Here is a 19,472-nt window from a genome sequence, read left to right as displayed (position 1 = left end):
GAGATTTAGCTTTTTCGCTGTTTGGGGGTGTTGTCGGGTGGTTTTTTCCGGGTGGGTTGGCGGGTCTTGCCTGGGGCATTCCTGGGAAGGTCTAATACCGGATAGAAGTGTTTTGGACAAAATCCTGAAGGAAACACCAGTTTTGGCACTTTTTGTAAGTTAGGGTTCGTTAGGGTTAGCCCTACCAGCACGATTGCATGTGTTTCGGGGGGTTCTATTGCAACGCAGTTCTGGTGTTGTAGAGCACTGTTGGAGCGATGCTGGCTATGGATACTTTTGCTTGCTTGCAAGTGGTTGGAATACAATCCACGGTCTGTATTTGGGCCTACTGTTACTTTCAAAGTACGTTTTGTAACCATTTTTCTGCTAGGCATCGTTTTTGGAGATCTGATTGGGGTTCTTCTACATTTTTGCGACTGGCTTTAGTAAGGGTATTGGTGGGAGCATTGCTGGGAAGGTCAAATTTTGTTCTAAAACACAGTTTATACTACACCTTAATTGAGGGGAAAGATCCGCTATAATATTTTGGCCATACTTATTTATCTTTAAAAAGGTGAGTCCGACAGAGCACGCAATTTCAAAAATATTGTACTGTCTATTAGGGAAATCAAAGTGTCACATTTTGAACCACACAGCGTACATACCTTTTATTTATTTATCAGTGGTATTGTAATAGCACTTCCTGTTTTCCGTTCAATAATTACAGGCCGGGTTTCAGTCAACATCCGCCAGGCAGGCAGTGGACAGGGTGTCTTCTGTCAGTGGTCACCAACATTGATGGACGAAGCGTCGGCTGGAATGGAGGAGTGCCGCCAATAAGAGGAATTGTTTGCTGCATGCAACTTACTTACCAAATTCAAGGACAACACCAAAAACATACGCAATACAGATACAGTATCCATTGTATTATTCTATGAGTGTGACTGCATGTGCTTAGCTTTACTTTGTAACCAAAGATTGTCTTTATCTTCAATTATTGTTTGTCCATGCTCTGCTTTTTTTTTCTTCTCTCAACAAAACCTACCCAAAAAGAAACCCCCATTCCCATCCATTTTACAAACCCTAACCCTCTTCCCCCGGGCTGTGTTGTTTTGCTTGATGTCGGACTAAAATGACATCAATAATTCCACACACTTGCTGGGGAGGATAAGGTCATAGCAACAGGCTGGTGAAGGAATACGAGGATATCTTCTAGACTTACTCAGCTTCAGTACTATATCTTCTAGTAGTAGTAGCCAATGTCAAATAAATTCAACGCAAGTACTAGTTATACTTGCAAGCAAATACTTTACCATTTGTTAGGCTACATTATGGCACTGTTCTGTCTGTCACCTGCTATATTCTCGATCGTACCGTAACCGTTGTAATGCTACAGTAAGGACAAACAAGGTTTCGTTTTCTTTTTTTCCATAGGCATGCAACTGCCACTGTGTCACACCACTAGTACCACCGCAATGAGGAAATGTCACCCGCCCAGGATTGACAACGTTAATCCCCATTTCACGTGGAGCCAGCCCTGGGCCTAGCCCTAATTTCTAACACAAATTACAGGTAAGATAAGCGTTTGGTGGGAGGTAGTATAATGGAGTATTATTTCGGAGTAGACAAGAGATTGACGGTTGTACTACTAAAGTCCTACGACTGTTCAGGAAAACAAAGTTACTGTTACACCCCCGCCCCCCACCCACCAGACTGAAAAGCAGTAAAAAACAGGTATGGTCAGATAAAGTTTATAAATATATTTATGTAGCCCTAACAAAATAATCTCCCTCACCCACCCTAACCCCAACGATTGTCTTTGAAACGTCCCAAAACGATCCCAACTCCCAAATCCCACCCCCCAAAAGTCTATAAAAAAAGGGCAAGGGACACTCCACTACTGGAGGGTGCTGGTGCTGGTGCATTTTGCCGCATGGGCATCATACTCCTTGCGGAGGGTGGCAAGCTCGGAGCGGAGGCCCTTAACCAAGTTCTTATACTTCAGGACCTCCTGCTCCAGGTTGGACATTCGGACTCGTAGGCGGCGTTGGCGTTCCTTGCAGCTCCTGTGGGGGGCAGCTGGTATTTCTGTTGCTTGGCGGTGGCGGTTGTCTTTCTTAGCCCGGCTCGGTCCCGCTGGCTTAGTCACGGAGGAGGATGCAGTGGTCACAGTCGAGGATGTTGTTGTTGCCCCGCTCGACTGCGTGTCCTCCTCCTCCTCCAGGGCCACCAGCCGCCGATATTCGGCGACAGTGGCCTCCAGCCTCCGTTGCCGGGCCAGTCTAGCCTGCTCCCTCCGTGTTGTTGATTTGGAAGGAGCAACTATATGAAGAAAGAAAGACATAGTCTGTAACCAATGCTCCTTAGCATTAATAACACAAAGTGATTGAGCCGAAAGTTGGGTCACAGTACAAGTAGCAAATTGAAAGCACAGTACATAACTAGTGAGGACAGTATCTATGTAACCTCCCACTTCTGCATCCTTGCTTAAACATTAGTGGTAGTTTAATGCACAAATTCTACGACCACTATGGACTTCCATTACAGTCGACTATGACAGTACACCAGTCTTATTCTTCTTCTTCTCTCTTGTTTAGGGAAATTGGTACGTTATCTTATGCAAGCCGGCAGAATGACATGGACAGCACAGTGAACTTGCACCCGAGAAAAAAAGTTGCACACCATGATGAGTGAGACAGACTTGCGATACTGTACCGGTCCAGTACATGCAGGTGGTTAAGCTATTACTTTTCTATTACGGGTGGCACTGAGAATACTCTGTTACAAGGGCTACTGCTTAATTAATTTACCTTTCACCCTACAGTGCAAATGAGTACTAGAAAAGGAAAATGAAGAAGCTAACTAATTTGATTATCTATCACTTCACATGGGACGTATTTGATGACATATGGGATGACTTTAGGTGCTTTGCTTAATATTGAGTGAACAGTGATACACCCACACATGAATGACGTACTACAAGTAAACTAAAGTTATTAAGAGAGGTACGGAGTGTCCACCGTAATAACCAGATATATGCTGTGATTGCAGACGCAATACAAAGTACTGCTACTATTCATGGTAGTATTGGACACATTTACAATTTCTTTTCCTTGCCTTCCCTGCACTGGAACGGACGTGCGGGTGCGGTGGTACATGCTCTTCAAGGTAACACTTACTTCATCTGGCGACCATCTACTTTCTCTAGATACACATGTGCTATCTAAGAGTCAGAGAATACCATGCTCCAGGCATCCATTCAGTCAAAGTATACGCACACATACAGTTTCTGTTTCACCCACCCAGGCTGCTGTCCTTCCACCCATCCTTGCTTCATCATTGACCCAGCCATGCACCATACCATATTCTTTCCTTCCCAGCCACCTCGGGGGCCAAGCAAACACATATCGTTCTTCTTTGCCAGCCATCATACAAGTTCGCGTCCCACTTACTTACACCCTTCTTTCGCTTTTCGTTCATCCCATCCATCACGTTCGTCTAAGAACTTATTGGGATTCTTCTCACCAAAAACTTCATAGCTAAGTCGAAGTACATTTCGAGGAGGCTACTACCTGGTTGATTTGTAATACATCCGTGCAGAAAGCACACTATGCAGTCTTCAATCTCAATAAGTAAGGAATATATAGCTTACCTGTTTCCGCCACCACCGTTTCAACCCCCACAGGACCGTCCGCCGGCTCTTGCACCGCCTCCTCCCCAGAGTCCGCCGAGTCCTCGCCCAACACAGCCACCTCCGCGCTGGCCCCGTCACCAGATGTTACACCTACAAAGTACATTTAAGAATGTTAGAATACACCACTCACTACTATATAATATTTGGTCTAGGAGAAATGTTAAAAAAACTGAATACAATGTAATAATTTGTGACTGTCTACTCCAAAGTAAAAATGTCCCATTTTCCAGGGAAGGCTGTTGTCTTGCTGCACTTTTATGCACAACTGATGAATGCTTGCTTTTGATTTTTAACACGCAACACTTTTTCTCCTAACAGACAGAAGCTTGACTCCTAAGAACACGACCAGGATCAAGTTCAAACCAGGTGAGAACTCGGCTCGACCACAAGAAATGTGTCCAATTAATCGTCAGCACTAACCACTTTTCCGTTTTCAGTTAAATAGTTTTATGACAAAGTAGATTTTAATAAATGTGTTTAGTTTTAATAAAGCTTTTAAACTTAAATAGACTCTGTGGTTTTTGTTCCTCCAGACTAGAGTGGATGAGCTAAAGGTTTTGGAATTTTTGCAAGCATGAGTGCCTCTGACACTTCTTGACTGTGCTGTGACTCCGTACTCTCTTGTCCTGCGTACGATAATCTAGAGATCATTGGGGATCAATAATCGGTGACTTCGGGAGCTGAATGACTCTGCCACACTATCTAGTCAGTAAGGAGACAGTGCATAGAGCTATTGCTGAATAGAATGGGAGTCCAATGGAATTGCCAAATGTCCAATCTTAGTTAGCTACACAGACAGACTAATAAGAATAGTCTAGTAATACCACAGGGAGTCATATTCGAGGCAGGATAAGAATTTATATCCAGTCTACAAGAAGATCAAAGACGATTTAGAAAAAATCGAATGAGGAACGCTAGGAAAAAATAGGTACTCTTTATTAAAATGTAAACTTACTGGGGCCAGCAAAGGAGCCCTCGCCTGCCCGATCCTGGCCTGCATCCTCAGCACCCTCCTCCTGTGTCCTCTTGCCCTTGGGGGGAGCTGATGTACAACATGAAAGAAAGAAAAACCAGAAAACATGGATGAGATTTTTCAACCAAATCAAACATTTCAAAAGAACAATAACAAAATATTTTGGAGAAATAGCAAATAGATAGACAACTATTCCACGGGATCTATCTCATGTGGTATACTACGTTATTCGTATTGCCTGATTTGCGGAACGTTGACTTAGAAAGTTCCTATGTAACTCAATAAACAGACTACTAAAGAGGTTTGCCTAGGCCTGGCACTGCAGGCAGCAGTCCGCAGCACGCGAAGTGACATGACAGACAAAGTCCATCCTGCTTGCAGATCAGTGAATACTCAAACTATCAATCCACCCACCACCGCCACTATTTCTTCCTATAGCCATGTGTCTAAAGGAAGGACTGGACTTCAGTCTGTTGGGGCTGATTTAGAAGTCCCTTGCGGCTCATTTTCCTCCATTGTTGCGTGCCTTTTGTGACGCAGCGGCAGAACAAAAGACTCGCCATGGTGTTGGTGCGGCGTATATATTAAAAAAAAAACACATATGGACATATGGGCGATGCATCACGTTGTAAAGCCCTGCGCCATCAGGGGGCGTTCCGGCGCAAGGGAGGGCGTACCTGCGCAGGAACGAATCCTAAAAGTGGCTGAGGGAATCTACAAGATGTCAATCAGTCACTTTTAGGACAATGATGCATGACTCAAACCCTGCGCGCTTGAAGCCGACGTACGGCTTGATGCAGCATTGGGGAGATAGGGTACCCCAGACAATTGCTGGAGCTGCGCCATCGTTGGCACGCAACTCCAGCAATGCGCTGCCTTTACGGCACAGATGCGTAAGGCTTCTGTGACGTTTTGGGCCAATGGGTGGTGGTGGCATGGCACACAATTACTGCCGCATCCCTGCTACTTTGCAGGGATGCGCCGGTAATTGAAAATATGACCCTTACTGTCTAGCATTACGCAGTTCTTATCTTTACACTACACTCATACATAATTTCTCAGGCCAATGAAATGCTTCTGAACACAACATACAAAACAAAGAAGCATAGTAGCAAGCAAGGCTACTGAGAAGGAGAGCAGTGCACCTGAAATGCATAGAAGATTTTGAAATATAATTTACCTCAATGTAATCGGCAGCATTATTGCTCTTGGTAAAGAACAAAGATTTGCAAATAACAGAGCCGGATAAAACAGAGTAGTAAATGAATAGCTACTACTACTCACCAAGCCCGGGTACCTCTATGCCGAGCGCGTCCAGCAAGTCCCGCTCCCGGTCCATGACATCGGTCCAGCGGTGGGTGGCCTGGTTATATGTGCGCCGGTCCCCAGAGATCTTATACATGGCCCGGCACACCTTCTCCCACCGCTTGCGGCGCTCCCGGATGCCATAGCCAGTCGCGATCTTGCCGCCTCCCAGGATCGTCTTGGGGAGGCGGCGCTGGACGTGGAAGATCAGTGCCGCCACTTCCTCCGCGCTGAAGATCTCCCGCGGGACCACTTGCTCCCCCCTCAAACGCCCGCACGGGAGCCGGGCACGGGGTGCGGGACCCTTCCCCTTCTCAGGGTGCTTCCCGGCTCCCTTTACCATGGTCTGGGCAGAAATACAGTTAAATGATAAACAAGAAATAGAATAGTGAAGAAGAAAAGAAAAGAGTTTAAAAAAGTAGTTTAAAAGTAACTAAAAGCAGCAGAAAACACAAAAATATAGAGCTAGAAAAATAGAGGGATAGATAATAAGTAAAATTAGATCAAATAAACTTCAAACAAGCAAAGGATGGCAGAGATTGAGAGAGGATAGAGAAGCATGCCCAGAACCATAGCAATGAATGAGAAACAAGATGGCCGCGCCCGTTCACGACCGCGTGGGTAAGTTCGCGCGAGATTTTCCTTGCGAGCACGCGCGAAATTGTACTAGCGAGCAGCACACTTTGCGAGATTACACATAGCGGCCGGAAACGGAATTACGTCACGCAAACAAGATGGCCGCGCCCGTGTACGACCGATAGGGTAACTTGGCAAACGTATAGCTAGAAGCGCCTCGCGAACACGCGCAAGATCACGCGAACATACACGTCGCACAAAAAACAATATTGTATTCGCACGTATTCGCGGCTTGCGAAATCGATCTCGCACGGATTCGAGCCCCAAAAAACGCGCGAAATTGCAGAAAAAACGATTTTAGCTAAACTGAAAGCAATGAGCAGGTGCAAAAGTTCAAACTTAACATTAGTAACATTCAAGGTAGTGCTTCCTGAGGGGCCCCTCCAGAGTTTGCAACTATTCTATGACCCTGCTATGACCCAAACAGCAGGCTCATAGAATAGATACAAGTAGACCATAAAGGTCCTGTGAAAAAATATTTCACTGCAACAAAAAGCAAATTACAGATAAGGAAGGAAGCAGGTGCCAGCCAGACTGGAAGTTTCAAAATTACTGACACATTAATGACCCACAAATTAATTGATGGCAGTTGAAGAAGGGCAGGTGTGCTTGCTTTTTTCAACCACCATAATCTACAGTGATAAATAAACCTAATGGGTGGCAGTGAGGATGTACCAGAGGGTGGCATGGGTGTCCCAGAGGGTGGCAGTGGTGAAACAGAGGGTGCTGTGAACCTGTGATGATAAACCAGACGTAGAAACAACATAGTCGCGGCCGTTGCGAGCCGAAAAGTAAGTTCGCAATTGCGAACTTGTCCCAAAATCGGCGCGAACGCACGCCAACAGAAAAAACGGGCAAATCCGCAAATCCGCTAGAGTTCGCGTATCTTCGCGGATTGCGAATCCGTAAATCCGCAATTTCGCGTACGCGAGATCCGCTAGATCCGCCCATGCTTACTCACCACCCCTTGTTGTAAATATTTTTGTCCACCCTAAGCGTGGAAGGGTATACTCAGACATGAGTCCCTTGCTCATTGCACCATCAGGATTCAAGCAAGCCGGGCCGAAGACGGCTGTAATGCCAGAAACCGGTCCCCGGAAGCTTGTTTCCTTCCCAGTGTAAGAATTGGCTTTTGTAGTTCGGTTTGCCCTGTTCCCATCATGCACTGGGACAGGAACAGACTAATTTGCATACAGCCAGGTTCTGAAACTGGGATGGTGCAATGAGCTAAAAAACGGTGTTGGATCTAGCCCTGATCTTTTGACTGGGTGAGAGTATTCTGCTTAATTCAGAGACTCTGTCCCTCACCACCCCTTGTTGTAAATATGAAATAAGACTCTGCATTGGTATCTACTTGTAGGTACAAAAAACACCCACATAACACAACAACTCTTTTCAGAGCTAACTTACCTCTAAACACTCTACTTTTTTTTTTTACTCTATTTTTTTACACTGTTTTTCCCCGTGGTGCGCTCAGGGTGCGCGTACCGGAGAGCCCACCTGGGAACGCACCCAGCGTTTACCCTGCGAAAATAAAAAAATAAAAAAAAGTTTTGTTGCCCTTCAGGGTCCTTCTAGGCCCCCCTCAGAAAACCTAGGGGGTCAGGGGGTGTCTACTCTGCCCCTTTTAATTATTTGCCCCTTTCTTTTTCTCCTCTTGTGTCTCGATTCTACCAAGACACAAGATGGCGGACTCTCCGGACTGTTTAGAATGTTGACAGACACCCGACAGCCAATCAGCTTTCTGCTCGCGCACTCCCGTAGTGCGCTGGATGCGCTCCCCGGTACGCGTACCGGTGAGCGCTTGGAGCGCGCCTATAGATATATATGTGTTTTTGAAGTTAATTTAAAAAAAAAACACTGGAGCAATTTCCACCAAATATTGCAAAGGCACATCTGCGTACCAGTCCCTACAATTTTGCCAAGTTTGGCGTAATTCCATTCAGCGATTCGGGCTGTAGACTTGTCAGACCGTCCTATGGAAATTAACATGGGGAAAACACATTTTGGGACACCCCTTTTTTCTCAGCCCCCACTTCAAGAATCCCCCCGAAACTTCCAGGGAAGGAGCGGAGCGGAGCTGGCCAAAATTTTGGAAAATTACACACAAATTCCTCAACCGGCGCCAGAGTTATTCCCAATAGAGTATTGCGGATTTCCTATGGTAGCCAATCCTAACTATAACTACCTCTGATGACCTCTCCCGGTCGCTTACTACAACGGTATTTCCCAGCACGCCCCAAGTCGGACAACCTTGTCCTGATGACGATCCTGACTCACGTGGATCGAAACGCCGTTGACTTCACAGCTTATTAATAGGCGCACTCCTCTAATTGTGGTTCATACAATGGAAATAAATCGTTTTAATCTGTGATACCACTCAGTCACATGATTTGAGCCACTCACTGTATATTACTTGCACCTGATTCACAGTGCGCCGTTCATGCTGTTCACTACTGCACTTACGTCGCCACTATCACCACAGTCACCTTTTCTAGAGCACCAAGTCTTTTATGGTTGTCATCTAATTCAATTTATGCAGTGCTGCAATTAACTGTATATTACCGACCATGAATGTCAATTATAAAAGAAGATGATTTAATATCTTGTCCTAAAACAAATTGAGTGTTCTCCTTTTTCCCTGCTAGCAATGCGATGCGCATGCTTGATTAATTGACTGCATTATTTTTACCTATTGGGACATTGTTTTTCGTATATACTTTAAAAGTTCAGGCATGATGGGTTAAGATTTAACTGTGATCAAGGGCATCCGCCCGAAACGCGTCAGTTTTTGCTTCTGTTCAGCTTTGCTCATTAAATTTCAACTGCCTCAGATCGGATTCGTTGAGTCTTCAGTTCGGCCCTGGGGATCCGGGGCTACAGTCTGGCTTTTTTCTGAAGATATATATATATATATATATATATATATATATATATATATATATATATATATATATATATATATATATATATATATATATATACATACATCTATATATTACCTACTGGAAGTCGCCAGTAGGTAGTTATAGTTAGAACCTTGTTTCCATAGGAAATACATTTTTTGATTTGCTAATAACTTTGGCGTTGTTTGCCATATCTTTGCGAAATTCTTCCAAACAAAAGTCTATCCAGGCCATCTCCTATCCTGAAAGTTTGGGGATGATTTGTCAAGTGGGGGCTGAGAAAAAAGGGAGGTCCCAAAACGCATTTTCCCCTTGTTAATTTCCATAGGAAATTTTGTGACGGGCTACAGCCCGATTTGCTGAACGGAATTACCCCAAATTTGTCAAAAAGGTAGAGCTTGGTTGAAGAAGCAACTTTTTTTTTTAAATGGTGTAAATCCGTTCAGTAGTTTTTGAGAAAATCCAAAAATAAGAGCCAAAAAATCAATTTCCCATAGGAAACTATGGTCAAGGCTACAGTTGAAACTACTGAACAGAATTACTCCAAATTTGGCAAAAAGGTAGTGCTTGTATCAGAAAGTGACCTTTTTTTTAAATGGTGTAAATCCATTCAGTACTTGCTGAGAAATTAGAAAAATAAAAGTTTTGATATCTTGGTGGAGTCTAAGTCCAGAGCACGAGCTTCACTGTGATTGGCTGCCAACACTCCAAACCAGGAAGTGTTGGCAGCCATCTTAAAAACAGAGAAACAAAGATATAAAACAAGAGAAAGGGGCAGGGTAGAAACACCCTGGGCCTGGGCCTGCTCAGGGGGGCCAAAAAAAAGCATTACCAAAATAATAATTTGGGTGCAATTCGCGCAGGGGTCGTGAGTTCCGGCATTTTATTATAATGAGGCCTCTGGGTGGGCTAGGTCCTGGGGGCATTTCTTAACATTTCTTAACATGAGTGAAGCCCCAGGGCTTCACTCATGTTGGGATGGGGATTCAGTAGGCTGTGGAAATTATATCGGGAAAACAGCAATGCCATGTATTGTGGCCTTCCTTTAATATAATACATAATAATGTTTACTTATAATGCAGTGTTCACTTTTATCACGGATAGTGTCACTTTGTTACAAGAAATGAAATAATATGTGGGAGGGCGTGTTCTCTATCTGTGCGCGGATCAAAATTAACGTTTAATTGGCTGAGGTGTTCCAACAACAAGCTTAATGTTCATTGGCTGCGAACCATTGAAAGTAGAAGTTTTTCCAGCCATTCACTTCCCTTCCACAGAGTAGCAAGGACAACTGATTGGCTCACATGTTCTAAGGAGGACCTTCCAGAGCTTAATGTTCATTGGTTGCAAACTATTAAAAGTTGAAGTGTTGCTAGCTATTTCTTTCTCCACCGCGGAGTGGGAGGGACATCTGATTGGCTGACGTGTTCTAAGGAGGAGCTTCCAGAGCATAATGTTGATTGGTTGCGAACTATTGAAAGTAGAAGTGTTGCCACCCATTCACTTTCCCTCCGCGGAGTAGGAGGGACATCTGATTGGCTGACGTGTACCAAGGAGGACTTTCCAAAGCTTAATGTTGATTGGCTGTAAACCATTCTAAGTAGAAGTGTAGTCAGCGATTCGTTCCCCCTCCGCGGAGTATTTGGGACATCTTATTGGGTAACGTGTTCCAAGCGGGACCATCCCAATCCTAATGTTAATTGGCTGTGAAGCATTTAAGGTAGAAGTGTTGACAGCCAATCCCTCCTCCTCTGCGGAACAACATGGACATTTTATTGGCTATAGTGTTCCGTGTACAAGTTTGCTCTTTATTGGGTGGGAACGGTTCACTGTTGTCAGCCATTTTGTGACGCACTTCAAAGGAGTACGGGGAAACAAAGTAGTAGAGGGGAGGGTAGGAACACTATTAACTCTGTACAGTGGTCACAAGATGGTGGACTGGGATTGTGAAGGTAGAAATTGTTTTTAATATATTTTAAGGACCATTTATATAATTGCCATGGGGTGTACAAATCACGGCGGAAAAATAACAGTGTCTTACGGTCTTCTTTTTATCAAGTTTGCGGGTGGCTACTTCCCAGGAGCACTATTTACTCATAATGTGGTGTTTACTTTTCTGACAGGGAGGTGTGGTTGCACACCAAAAATTTCAGTCTAGGTTTCAAACTCTTTTAATTAAGCAATTACAAATAAACTTTCTTCAGAAACTGACGCTGTATATATCAAAGGGGTGACAAATAAAAATGGAATTTCATAAAATATCACTTAAGGGTGGCCACACCCTCCTTTTTTGTGCTATAGTTTGTAAAAGTGTTGCCCCATATTCTTGATAATATAAGAGGGCAGGTGTTACTTTTAGATAAAGTAGAAGAGAAGTGCTAAAATAAACTCTCCCGCACTATATCAACTGAGGTCAGAAGAACAAGTAAAAAACAGTTAAACATTAATGACTTCATATTACATAGAAATGTACGCATTATAATTTTTTGAAATTTGTATTCTGTAGCATTCAGGAACGTTTTGTCATAGTGCTTAGAGGTCGCACACTGTTCTACTAACAAATCACGTATTCTTTAAAGAATATATAGGACAGAAATATTATAATATATGGTACATGTAATATATATTCTATAGGGAAAAGAAATATAGGAACCGCAACTGAGAAAAATAGAATTAGAAAATAACATTTAGAAATGTGGGGTTTATCAAATGTTTAAAGTAAGAAAGTATGTATGAAAGCTATATTTTTTTAGACTGCAATTTCGTAAAATATACGCACTGAAAAAAAATCTGATCAAGTAAGTTATAAAGATTAGTAAGCTGTATTTCAGATGGCACCGACAAATCTCCAATTCCTCTTCTGTAACAGTATGATACTTTATTACAATGTAAAAAGTGACACTGTTGTAACACAAAAAGGAAAATTAAAATAAAGTTATGAATAGAACACAAGATCAATAACGAACTACTTTCGAGCTGTGAATATTTTAGAGCTTCTTTTCTCCGGGACTTTAAATGTTTCATGTTCGTGGCGACGGGTGATCTTCTCCTCTGAGATCATATTGACTATGAAAATTATAATAAACATATTCATAGTATATGATCCCAAGGGACAAACAGACTAACAACCGGAAGCTGGTGACGTTAATTATAAATCCTTAGGGTTTGCCTGGACATGTCACCAATACCACTGAAGTGAAGTACAGTGTAAATATTATAATATACAAAGTCACAATATATAAGCTCAAAGGAGCCTGAAAAGGAGCAAAGTTTGCTGTCATCTGTCTGTTTATGAAAACAAGCTGCTGGCGTTACAGAAAAAAGGCAAAAACAAGCAATACCACTTTTTACTAAATATACATGTTTAAATATTAACAAATAGCTACGTAAAATAAATAACTACTATGCCATAATCAAACAACTTACAACTCCGGAATATGTATTGTTGCCGCAAAAGAAGAATCCGATGGAAGAAAAGGGAATCTGCATCACAGAATGGGCACGGGTAAATATCTTGCAAAAACGAAACTAATTGAACAATGGGTGTGGTTTATATACTTTTTGGTTATTGAGTAGTCTATGGAAGGAAGATGCGGCTCCGCCCATTTAGATGTCACATTTTACAGTTTACACGTACTAATGTTTTAACTATTTAACTTGTGCACGTATTGGGAAAAGTTACCACATGTGAAGCTGTAAAGTTTTCGATTTCGATCATAACACATATAAGGTCCTTAATATGTATATACGTTGGCCAGCTTAAAAACTGTTACCTGGCAAACCGTGTTATTTCCATTCTCATGACTAAAAACATCTAATTTGTCCTCACTATGCTGTTAAATTAAAAAAATGCCAGCATTTGTAAAGCGTACAGCTACTCCGGGAAAGGTGTGCCAGCACTCAGGGCGTGAGGAAGATTAAGCAAGGTGTTGCCACAGTGGCATAGTGGTGGGCTAACATGCCACTGGAGCCGGGAATCGAACTGTGAACGCTGTTGTTCGAAGTCAGGTATCATAGGTGCTGCGTCACACTTTTTCTACACTATGTAAATTACTGCTAATTAAGTTATAAACATTGTTAAATTATAAGTAGGGCTCCCTGTTTTCAGTTTTTACTGATTTTTACAGATAAATACATACAGAAACAGTTTATTTTCCTGTCTGTATTTATTTTAAAATGTGAATAAAAACCGAAATTGGGTTATTTTATTCTAAATTGTTTCAATCATGACTGCCAGGCCAATAGCTCTGTTGTTCTAAAAGTAAGAGAGTAAAAACAATAAAAGAATTTTTAGTAAAGAGCCTTAAACAGCAATATATATGCTCGTATAAGAAAACATGCGCATTTTAATATTAAGGTTGTGCATATTTTATCATCTGAGTGTGTTTATATGACTGAAAACGGTCAGTCCTTCAGGCATGAGTGCATCTTTATCAGACAAATAAATGTGGAAATATACTCATTTCATATTCATGTTTTATAAATACAATAAATCCGGGAGCCATAATTATAAGTTATAAAAGACTACTGTTACAGTTAGTTTTTCACTACAAAAAGTATACTCGTCTTTTTAAAATTTACTTAAAAAACATAATAGGTTTTAGGGACATTATAGTTACAAATTAGCATTTAAAAAACCTTTGAAATTCACTGAAAAAAACCATAGGTTTTACGGAAGTTATAGTTAGAAATTTGTATTTAAAAAACCTTAGAAATTCAATGAAAAAACCATAAGGTTCAGGGCGTTATAATTAGCTGGACATTTCATATGTAGAAAAACCATAGAAATACAACCATTATAGTTAGTACAGCTAACTATAACTCACGTCCTCACAATGCACTGCTTATGACATCACATATTACATCATTCATGGCATGGTTAGTGACATCACTGATGACATCTCTGATGACATCTCAAATGACATCACTGATTACATAATCCACGTGAAAATCTGATGCACCTCATCACAGTTTAATAAAACCTTTGATACACCCACTGTAAAATACAGACTACTATTTTTGAAACCATCAAGACACCAATACAGTTACTACATATGCACTCACTGATTCCTAGGTCTACACACATATCCACTCGTTCACTCATAAAATCACTTATACATGCAGTCGCTCATCAATACAACACTATCATATGCACTCATACACCTATACAGACACTCACACACCACCACTCATCAATGGAGTTACTCACACCTAGTCAGTCATGTAAAGAATCAATCACACTCCCATATACTCACCTATACAGTTATACACACACCACCTTACTAATTCATACAGATAGTAACACATACTTATTCTTTCTGATATAATCACTGATACAAGTACACACTCATCCATACAGCCACTCTCACAATCACTCACTCGCACACATAGTTATTTATATACACCACCACTCACATATACTGCCTTTTGCATATGTATTTACTCACAAGTACCACTGAGACATCCATTCACTCACCAACACACCCATACACACACTCACCCACTCATAGAGCAGTTTCCACATGCACTCTTGTACCCATACACTGAGCGATTAAACTACTCACATCTATACACAGAGTCACACACATCCAACCCACCCACACACACACTCGGGCACCCATACAAATACTCAGACAAACAATCAATAACCCATATAAACTGACATGTAGCTACTGACCAGCCCATGTACCAGCTTACACAACAGAAATACTGATACAGACATTTACACAGTTTAGTTACTAACGCATGCATTCAATAAGACACGTTTAATCAGTCACTTATACAATCAGTCAAACACCTCGTAAATCCTTCATCCAGACACTTATACACCCACTCATTCTTCAATACACCTTGACATATATATAAAACATATTTCAACTTTACAGAAACACACAGACACTGGTTGATGTCATCACATCAGTGATGTCATTTGAGATGTCATCACTATTGCTTCACCTCCAGTATTGGGTAAACACGGAGGTGTGTTAGCTGCCCTATGATGAAGCATGACACAGCTTGCTGTGTGTGAGGGCAGTTTTAAAAGCAAGGTGCTTTTTCCTTGACACACCCTTAGTCACTTTTTCTTCCTGTTTCACTATTGTTTCCCCTTCTTTTTGTGATATATGTCACTGACCATGCCATGAATGATGTAATATGTGACGTTATTAGCAGTGCATTGCGGGGGGGCGAGTTATAGTTAGCTGAACTAACTATAACGGTGGAATTTCTAGGGTTTTGTACGAGTGAAATGTCCAGCTAACTATAACGCCCCTGAAACCTATGGTTTTTTCAGTGAATATACATATGCATGCACTAAGTGCCTATTTCGGGGGTGGTTGTTGCCTTGGGCATTTAACGACAGACAGTAAAATGAGCAAAATAGTGCAAAATTCACAAACAACACACAAGAAAATGGAGAAAAAGTAATCAAAAACAGGTCCCTGTCCTCCCACAAATGTGCAAATGTTTCCCCTTAGAAAAAAGTGAATGCGAAATAGGCCTCTAGTGCAACTCCAGGCCACTCGTTATTAAATTTAAAAATTTAAGAAAAAAAGAAAATGTAAAGAATTCTGGTACTGCTGCAGGGATTGCAGACAAATAATGTGATCCTTTCCCCTGAAAATCCAAAGGAAAAGTGACCAATCGATGGATAAAGCACTGAGAGGAGCCTTCTGAACAGGAAGCCGAAGTTGGAGTCTCTGTGGCACTTACTTCCTATTGAAGGAAAAGGAAACCAAAATAAATATGTTTCAAGCTAAAAGAACTAACTTAACCATCTGCTTGTGTAGAATACCTATTCAAAAATCTGTTTTCGAGTTGATTTAGCTGCTTCTTGAGTACAAAGTTGAATAAAAAGCAGCCCTGCTGACCATGACTGCAGGTGTTAGAAAATGGCACTGGAAGGCTTCCTATAGCCCATAAATTGCCCTGAGGCAAGGGGTGGCTCCTCCGCTAAGGTGGAGAAGCGTCGCCCCACTGTTCTAAGCAAGAAAAAGAACGCAGTTATTATGATTTTATTTTTTGCAGGTTCAGGGCTGGGTTAGGGCTTGGTGGGAATGGAGGCAAAGGGGGAGTAATGGTTTGCACACTCCAAGTGGGCATAACTGCTTGGTCAGCCTTCCTTGTCCGGCCAAACAGTCATGCACACTGTGCATGTTCCCCAACAGGCTTCATTACACAGCCTAGTGGGGAACATGTCCAGGCCCCCCGTCCCCATCTGATCACCGATCCATGTTGCTCAGACCAATCACTATGCTACATTGCGCAATTGTGATTTGCTATAGGGAGCCTGGGTGCTTCCTGGTTCTGGAGAAGTGGAGGAGAGATGCGGCCGGTGGACGAGGCAAGTGGTATTTAAAAAAAAGAAAATAATTTGGCCCACCGCAGCACCTCAACCCTCATACCCTGCCACTGGTTACTGCCTAGGGGAAGCCAAATCTTGGTTGCACTCGCAAGTACACTTGCAGGAGTCTCAAGCTGTTCCCGTTGTCCTCGCATTGCTAAAATGGGGAAAAATTCCACTATGTGGCGATTCAAAAAATTTGGCTTGAACTCCGTGTTGAAATAGTGACACAGAGTGGCCAAATTCCTCCGATTTCATGAGTGCAATGAAAAAATTCCTCCTGAACATTCACAATTTGACCATATACATGAGCCAAAACAAACAGTTAAGTGTAGTGCTAGGTTTCATTTAGGGAAAGATTTGTATATGCATAGAGAACAGTTTTCTCTATGATTGGCGTATGCATTTACCATCCGTAAGTCTCAAGGATTAAGTCTAGATGCAGCACTTAAGTGTAGAGCAAAATGTATGCAAAGAGGGGATGTGTTATGTTGTACTGTATTTGTATTTGTATTTGTATGGAATATTTCTAAAGCGCTAACTGTCGCTCCGAAAGGAGCATCCTGGCGCTACACAGGTGTACAAACCAAATAACAAGGTCTAAATGGCTGCCATTACATAGCCGTCAGGCAGACCAAAAATCCACGTTTTTAAATGCTTCCTGAAAGCAGTTTCCTGTACCTGAAGTCTAAGGCTGAGGGGCATAGCGTTCCAGGCCTTAGAGGCCAGGACTGTAAGGGTCTTTCCTCCTTTGGTTTTTAGCTTAAATCTGGGAATATTGATTAGATTACCACCGGACGACCTTAAACTTCTCAGGGGTCATATTGGATGAAACGTTTCGTAAGGTAACTTGGGCCTGTCTTACTGAGGGATCTAAAAGCAATTAGCAAGATCTTAAACAGAATCCTTTTATGTAGGGGTAACCAGTGAAGGGTCTGGAGAGCAGCAGAGGCAGAAGATCTTCTAGACGATTTAAGAACCAATCTTGCTGCAGCATGTTGCACGTTTTGCAGTTTTTTTAACGTAGCTTTTTTAACTCCAGCCATTAAGCCGTTACAATAATCTAGTCGTGATAATATCAAGGCCACTGCAACCGACTTTCTAGAGTCCGTAGGCAGGAAGTCAAAGAACTTCTTAAGTGATTTGATAAGACTAAAACAGCTTCCTGCAGTATTCCTAACATGTTGATCGAATGAGAGAGAGGAGTCAAATAAGACTCCTAAATTTCTTGCGGTTACCACTGAGTGAGGCGGAGCAGGGGAATCTTCAGGCCACCAATCCTTTGGGCAGAAAAAAGCCTCCTTGCCCAAAGGTAAAATCTCAGTTTTATTAGCATTGCATCTTAGATGATTATTTGCCATCCAGCTGAATACATCCGTCAAACAGATCTTAAAATTATGTTCCGCATTGATGGAATTTTTATCCAACGAGACCACAAGTTGAGTGTCATCGGCATATGATGTTACTAATATGCCGTATGACTCTATCAATGTAAGAAGGGGAGCCATATAAATGTTAAATAATAACGGGCTCAAAATTGACCCCTGCGGGACTCCGGATGAGACCCCTTTTTCGTTAGAAAGAAAAGGGCCCAAAGAGACCGTCTGAGTTCTATTGGTCAGGAAGGACACTTTCCAAGCCAGAGCAACGTCCGTTATACCTATGCCTATCAGTCTGCCGATCAGGATATCATGAGAGATGGTGTCAAATGCTGCCTTGAGGTCCAGCAAGATCAAGACAGCTTTTTTCCCATCGTCCTGCAGGAATTTAACAGAATCAGTGAGCTCAATGAGCGCGGTTTCTGTAGAATGACTGGGTCGAAAGCCTGACTGTTGGGGGTGTAAGATGTTATTGGTATCTACAAAATCCTTTAATTCCTGATACACTATCTGCTCTGTCAATTTCCCTAGGACTGGGAGAAGAGATATTGGGCGAAGGTTGGACAAGTCTGTGGTGGGTTTATTGCATTTCTTCATTAGTGGTTTAACGATTGCTTTTTTCCATTCACGTGGAACCACTCCTGAGATCAATGATGCGTTTACAATAGCGTTAATCGAGGGATTAACAATATCAATTAACTGATGGAGAATCTGGGGAGGGCACGAATCAGAAGGTGCTCCTGACTTACAAGCCAAGATGAATTCCCTAGTCTGAATACTGTCACATGTTAGGTTACTTTTAGGACTGTACCTTGTAGAGTTTGATAAGAGCAAAGTAATTGAAGACAGCTCATATGTCAGGGAGTACAATCAATTGAGAAATCTGTATGCTCTTCATCTAGATCAATACCCAATCAATGACAAATTATCCATCTTTGTCAAATGTAAACACACTAAACTCAATTCTGGATAACACATATCATGTACTCGGAGGCCTATTTGTCTTCTACATAGAGTGACTGTCAAATGCAATTTCACAATCAAAATTTCAGTTCCAAATCCTATACCCCTCCCTTTAGTACAGCTATTCTTATATATGTGGTGTACTTTTTCCTTTAATGGAAGGTCTGTATCATGAGGATGCTCCCCTACTAAACACGTTATATAGTAGAACACCAACTGTATTCTATGTGCAAGTGTCTCACTGAACAATGCTAATACTAAATATTCCAGTCCCACAGCTATAATATCAGGTAGG

This window comes from Lissotriton helveticus, chromosome 3_1 (genome assembly GCF_964261635.1).
Source record: "Lissotriton helveticus chromosome 3_1, aLisHel1.1, whole genome shotgun sequence".
Classification (NCBI taxonomy): Eukaryota; Metazoa; Chordata; class Amphibia; order Caudata; family Salamandridae; genus Lissotriton; species Lissotriton helveticus.
This window is presented reverse-complemented; position numbering follows the sequence as displayed.